The sequence below is a fragment of the Aotus nancymaae genome, unplaced genomic scaffold, assembly GCF_030222135.1.
Source record: "Aotus nancymaae isolate 86718 unplaced genomic scaffold, 86718_ANA_hifiasm-v0.15.2.pri h1tg000010l, whole genome shotgun sequence".
Taxonomy (NCBI): Eukaryota; Metazoa; Chordata; class Mammalia; order Primates; family Aotidae; genus Aotus; species Aotus nancymaae.
In genome coordinates this window covers 41,041,290-41,048,891 of record NW_026988421.1, presented here as the reverse complement: position 1 = coordinate 41,048,891, position 7,602 = coordinate 41,041,290, and positions in this window count along the sequence as shown.

Here is a 7,602-nt window from a genome sequence, read left to right as displayed (position 1 = left end):
TAAATGTATTTTTGTTGTTGGAGAAAATTGACACGTTTCCTAGCATGTGGTATGCCACAATACATTTGACAAATGTTATATTGTCTACATGTGTTAGTAAAGATTAGCTGAAGTAGTTTGCTTCTAGCAGACAGGGCCAGAAATCCACCTTCATTGTCCTATTTTAGGGATACATAATTTTCCAGAACTGCAAAGACTTTTTACCTGCAAAAACTTATCACTTACCCATTTCACAAGACATCATGTGGTCCAATGTGATACTGATAGTATTTGCTGATTTCGACCAAGTAAGCAGGAAATAGAAAGCATTCTAGACACCTTGGCAAGACACAAGTGGGTGGGAAATAAACCCCTTAAAAACTCAGAGGTCTGCCACCTTATTGCAATTTCCAGGGGTCCATTATCTGGAGCATGTTGACATATCCTTTCCAATGTGAAGGATACATTTCTGTATCTGCTTTCTTCTACCACTGAAAAAGAGGCACCGATCCTAGTAGACCTCTTTGGAGGTCAACATATACCTCATTTGGGCCTGCTCCTCTAATCCACTTTCTGAATAACCATAAAGGCTACCAGTTTTGAGTAGGGCCCGGAACAAGAGAATGCAATGGCTCTAAGCTAAAGGCAAGCCGCTCTGCTACTCATATCATACGACCCAAAAGATCTGATGGTGCTCAAAGTGTCTGTGACAGCTAGGGATGCTCTATGGTGCCTTTAGCAGGTGAATCACAGAAGATACCCTTAGGATCTTGGAGCACAGCTATGTCATTCCCTGCAGAAAACTGTTCTTTTGATGAACAGCGTGTGGCTTACTTTGGGGCTGTAGTAGAGACTGAATGTTTAACCATGGCCCAAGACCTGAGCTATGAATTGATGTCATCTGACACATCAAACCTTAAAGTTGAGTGTGCACACCAGCACTCCATCACACGAAAGTGGTAAATGAAATTAAACTTACGTAGGTCCTGAAGGCACAAGTCACATGAGCAAGATTCCCAAGACCCCTAATCATACTACACTGTGCCTTCTCTCTCATCTGTCTTCTCATGGAGAGTTCCATGTGACCAGTTGACTGAGGAAGAGACTATTTGGTCCACTTTATAGATGGGCCTGCACAATTCGCTGGTGTCACCCAAAAATGACCAATGCTGTATTCCTGTCACATTTAGGGATTATTCTGAAGGACAGTGGCTATGGGACATTCCTGCAGTGGAAAGAGCTTTGAACAGTTCACCTGAATGTTCATTGTTCCTAGAAGGAGAGATGACCGGAGTGATGGGTTTACATTGATTCGTGGCTCCACTAACCTGGAAAGTAAAACTGTCCCCAGCTACTTTGAACTCCTTATGATAATTAACCAACAAGCTAAAAAAAGGTGATTATTGTTCTGATGGGGTGATTTATCCTGGTTACAAAGGGAAAATGTGGTTTCTACCACACAGTGTGGGTAAGGAGGAGTGCGGCGGTTTGCAGGAAGTCTTCTGCAGTGCCTCTTAGTATTTCCATATCCTGAAATCAATATTAAAATGAAAACAGTTCAATATACGGAGGACTGCTAATGGCACTGATCCTTTAAGAATGAGGGTTTGGGTCACCTCACCAGATAAGGAGTCATGACAAGAATTGGTATTTGCCAAGGGCAAGTGTAATATGGAAGAGGTAGTAAAGGAAGGAAGTTACAGGCTGGGCGCAATGGCTTACACTTGTAATCCCAGCACTTTGGGAGGCCAAAGCAGTCAGATCACTTGAGCCTCTGGGGATCAAGACCAGCCTGGGCAACATGGCAAAACCCCATCTGTATAAAAAAAATCAAAAACTAACCAGATATACTGGCACACACCTGTAGTCTCAGCTACTCGGGAGGCTGAGAAGGGAGGATCACTTATCCTGGTAGGCTAAGGCTGCGGTGAGTCAAGATTGTACCACTGCACTCCAGCCTGGGCACACACAGTAAGACTCTGTCTCTATAAACAAAGTTTTTTAAAATACGTTTGTTTTAAGTTCAGGGGTACAAATGCACGATGTTCAGGTTTGTTACAAAGGTAAATATGTGTCATGGGGGTTTGTTGTACAGATTCTTTCATCACTCAGGTAGTACTCAGTAGTTATTTTTTCTGATCCTCTCCCTCCTCCCACCCTCTGCCCTCCAGTAAGCTCCAATGTGCTTTGTTCCCCTCTATTCATCCTTGTGTTCTCATCATTTAGCTCCCACTTATAAGTGAGAACATGCGGTATTTGGTTTTCTGTTCCTGCATAAGTTTGCTAAAGATAATGGCCTCCAGCTCCAACCTTGTCCCTGCAAAGGACATGATCACGTTCCTTTTTATGGCTGCATAGTATTCCATGTTGTCTGTGTACCACATTTTCTTTATCTAGTCTATCATAGATGGGCATTTTGGTTGATTCCATGTCTTTGCTATTGTAAATAGTGCTGCAATGAACATACATGTGCATGTGTCTTTGTAACAGAACAATTTCTATTCCTCTGGGTACATACCCAGTAATGAGATTGCTAGGTTGAATGGTATTTCTGTCTCTAGGTCTTTAAGGAACCACCATACTGTCTTCCACAAAGGTTGAACTAATTTACACTCCCACCAACAGTGTAAAAGTGTTCGTTTTTCCCTACAACCTTGCCAGCATCTATTATTTTTTGATTTTTTATTAATAGCCATTCTGACTGGCATGAGATAGTATCTCATTGTGGTTTTGATTTGCATTTCTCTAATGATCAGTGATGCTGAGCTTTTTCTCATTTGATTGTTGTCCACATGTATGTCTTCTTTGAGAAGTGTTTATTCATGTCCTTTGCCCACTTTTTAATGGAGTTGGTTTTTTCTTTTAAATTTGTTTAAGTTCCTTACAGATACTGGATATTAGACCTTTGTCAGATGCATAGATTGCAAAGTTTCTCCTATTCTGTAGGTTGCCTGGTCACTCTGAAGGTAGGTAAAAGAAGGAAGTTATAAACACTAGCTACAACCTTGTGCCCTATCACAGACATGAGGACTAAACAGTTAACATCAGAATTCCTCTTTTGGTGGCGGGGAGGAGAGCATAGGGAATTCTTTTTCTTTTCTTTTTTGTAAAAGAAATTAACTTGATACACTTTCTAGAATCAGAGTGGAACATTTTGTCCCTCATTATAGGAGGAAGATGAGAGGAGGAGTTGGGTGTCCTCTGGAAAAAGGGAGTCAGAGATAGAGAAAGCTGGATGAGACAGAGGTAGCATTTGTGGCACTGTACGTGAATATTTTTGGGGTGATGGGAAGAAGTGTTAATTTCACATCTGGAATAACACAAGCAGCATAAACACGGTGTCAGGGAAGCAGGAGCTCAGGAGGCCATGAGCACTGGAACCCAATTTACCTAGGGCCTCTGTAAAGCATTAACAAAGACTCAGAAAACAGAGCTTATGGTTAAGAACATTTTTGACACCCTGGAAAGTGTTGTGCTGAGAAAAATATTGTGAAGCAGGGAGCTTCGAGGAGCCTGCTAGGGAGAGAAGAAAACCACAACTGACAGGACAGTACTCAATCTAATCAAAGGATTTAGCCAATGTAAAGACAGATAGCATGTGTGGGTATTCATTGAGATGTTCCTGGGCTGTAGGTCATTTATAGCAAGAAAGCAGATTTGAAATAAAACCAGGTATTTTATTAGGCCTCATTTATTCAAGATGCTCTCTGAGCATGAAGAACTGACAGGGCCCGAGAGCAAAGGTTAACACACTACAGCTCATGGGCTGAAACCAGTCTGTCACCTGTCTTTGTAAATAAAGTTTTATTGGAATTTGTATTGTCTATGACTGCTTTTATACTACAACAGCAGAGTTGAGTAGTTGATACATAGACCATACTGCCCACAAAACCAAAGAAAATATTTACTATTTAGCCCTTAACAGAAAAAGTTTGCCATTCCCACTATAGAACAGCATTATAGTCATGAGTCACATTCCTGGGATCCATGAGACACACAAGACTACAGGAACCATTGGAGTTTGTGTGCCAGCGACCTTTGGATAAAAGTGCAGAAGCTCACTGGGTAATTTGTTGGTTATTTGAAATGATTCAGCATTTCCTGTGAGATGTAATTTTACTAAGTAATAATAAGTGTCTAAAGTAGAGCAAAGGGTTGTGTTCAATTGTCTCTTTTAGAGAACACAAGAAAGTCACCTTTTAGTGTTCAAATGATAATGAAAAACTTATATATGGATGCCATCATTATCAATCATTTGGAGATGATTAGAGAAAGAAACAGTTCTGAAAGGCAGCCCAGAAGTTAAAGAAAGAGACTGTTGCATTGAACATCTGAGAAACTAGAATACATCATGTCTTTATAGTGATTTGATTAGAATATAAATGATTTCTTTGGAAAATGCTTTTGACTGATGTCTGTCCCTTAGTATCCTGGACCCACTGACCTAATAAACAATCCCATTTATTCCTGTTGAAATCTGGCAGGGTAAGAGGTATTTCCCCTAGTCCTTGAACAATGACAAGAGACTAGGCATAAGGATGGGCACCAGGACTCCCAGCAGGAACTGGCATTTCCATGTCTGATGGGAGGGAGGTGACCTCTGTTGAGATTGACTTTCTTGGAGTTTTCTTCCTCCTAGAACACACAAAGATGCAGAATGACTTAATTAGTTGATGCTGCTGCATTATTAGAAGAGGCTGCTGGTGCTACGACTTCTGTCATCATTGCAGAAGTCAAGAATGCATTTTATTCTTCAATGTTTTCTTAAAATGAAAAGGCATTCTATCTTAAGAGATACTGCCAAAAGGCTCATATGACAGTGTCTGAGCTAGGCAAAGAAGTGGAGTTGAAACTGTAGGAACTTTATAATAATGTGTCAACTCAGCTAGGCTGAACTGTGTTTCCCAGAAGTTCCTTGTGTTTCCGGTCAGGGTGAGTCAGTAGACATTTTTGAATGTGATTTAGAGGGTAGAAAAGAAGCAACTATTTAGCCTTTTTATGCTTGAAACACCCAAGCAGGTGTGTTTGTGACTCACAGAACACGATGGCCAATCTCCTGGCTTAACTCTTTGGTGTGCCAGACCTGCAACTATTCCACCTTCCCCTGAATCCTCCTTCAGCATCTCTGAATCCTGGGCCAGGCATGTGGTTAGCTCCATGATGAAGGGCTCCTACTTTTCCTGCAGGAGGAGTTAGAGGCAGTGAGAGCTGACATGGGTTCTAGGCTACAGTTGTGGGGCTACAGCTCGTGGATGTGGTTCCAGCCTGTTCTTGCTCTGCCCACTGGACATCCATCCATCTTCCCATTTCTTCCAACTGCCTCATGTACTTGAAGCTCCAGCACCAGACGTGAAATCAAAAGCCTTACAAAAGCTGCTTAGCCAGCTTCCACAATTGCATAAGATCAAATACCCATAAGAAACATGTATATATCACTTCTAGTGGCTCTGCTTCTGTCACTGAATTTTGACTGATAACACAGAGATATCAAGTGAAACCAGGAGTTAGAAAATTAGTGATCTACTTTCATTTCTGCCAATTCTGACTCTGTCACTTTGTGAAAATTATTTTACTTTTTTAAGCTTCAGTTTCTTTAAAGTAGATGCCTTTTGCCAAATGATCCTCTTAAATTTCATTCCAGCTCTAGGGCTATCAGGTGACTTGATGATTGTATGTCCAGGTATACTAGATGCCTCATAAATAACTCTCTAACTGCAATGTATGGAGATTATGTTATGATTTCATCTATTTTTACACTATCATTGATGCTCAAGTACATAGCTTGTGTGACGGAAAGCCCAGCTCAGGTCACAGTATGACCTTCTACTCCATAGTATAATTTTGTAGAGGATGTTAAGCTTTAAAGGGTAGAGTTGTAAAAGGTAGGCTTTGGATAGGGCTGTGACTAGATGGGTAAGGTAAGCAAGTCACTTAATGCACATTAAGGAGACACTCCTCACTCTCAGGTCTTGCAAGTGTGGGGTCAGCACTTGCATTACCTGCAGAGTGAGTGTCTCCTTAAATTTTATGCCCTAGGCCCTCACTCACTTCACCTTCATCCAAGTCCTGGTTTCTGGAGCCAGACTATTAGGTTTAAAGCAAAGATCTTCTACTTGTAAGTGTGACTGTGCTTGTAGCCTCTGTTATTTTGTTATAGAAGCCTAAGCTAAGACACTGCTCAATGTTTTTCCAGAAACTCAATTAGCAGCCAGGCTCTTTAACGGCAGATAGACAGCAATTCAAAAATACCACACTGCATTACATTCCACATATAGTATTGGTTAATTATAATTCACCAAGCAATGGTGTCTGAAGGTCATTGCCCTATCTTGAGATATCTTTATAGATAGAAACATTTTAAAATAATAGCTGTAAAACTCTACTGTTGTAGAGCCTTAGATGATCAAATGACCTTAACCAAGGTTCTGATTAGTTTAACAGTATCATTGGAAGAGACTTATTCTTCTGTGTCCTAAACTGTAAGGCATTTGAGGGTAGGATCCATCTAATAATAATAACATATGCCAGTTATTTAATATTTAGTGGCTACCAAGTGTCATTCTAAGTGGTTTATATGTATAAAGTTATTGAATCCTGACAAGTCTATTAGATTTTTTAATTGAAAATTAGATTATCAATTAATTAATAACTATTATTCCCATTTGATAGAGAAGGAAACTGCAACAAAAATACTAACGAATGGCTAGAGGAGCTAGCGAGTGGCAAGTCTGGGGTTGAACAAAGGCAGCCTAGCCCCAGAGCCTTGTCTCAACCCTCTGTCTCATTCACCGCTGAATCCCTAGTACTCATCCCAGAGCTAAACAGTTGGCTTCACTAAATGTTTATTGAATTAATGGCTGTTTTTATTAGATGAATGCCAACACCAGTCACATAAACTTACTGTGTATTAAAACAAGAAAGTACCCAGGAAATGGGGGTGAAATTATCATTTAGGAACAGAGGAGGAAACTGATGGAGGAATAGAGCCTGCAGTAGGAAGGTTCACTGGGAGGTGGGTGGCTGCAATACGAGAGGAAATAGCATTACTGCATTTCTGCATTACTGCATTTTTACTTGCAAGTGTGCAATCTTACACAAGTTATGTAATCCTTTTGAGTCTGTTTTCTCATCTTTAAAAAGGAGGTAATCACAATATATATCATAAAGCTATTTCAGAGGTTAAACACAGTATTTTAAGTGGAACACCTAAAAGAGTTTCTGGCACATAAATAGGGATCAATAAGTGTTAGCTGTCTTTATTTTTACTTTCATTATATGCAGAACATTAGAGGCACAGAGCAGTGTCTGACACATGGTTGAAATTCAATATATATATTGACTGAGTGAATTAATGAATGAATAATGAATGAATAAAAATGGATCCGTAAAGATAAATGGATGGCTAAATGGACAAAGTATGTTTTCTGAGTTCAGCTTTCCTAAATTTTTCCTCAGTCATTCAGAAAAAGACAAAGAAAACAGAGAGAACAATCACTGAAAAATTATTGGCAATTATCTCTATATTGGAGGAAACAATTTAGAACAACCTCTGCTGGTCATGATTGGGTTTAGGGATATGACTGGATTGGAGACAGCAAGGTGCCTTCTTTCATTCATCTTTCA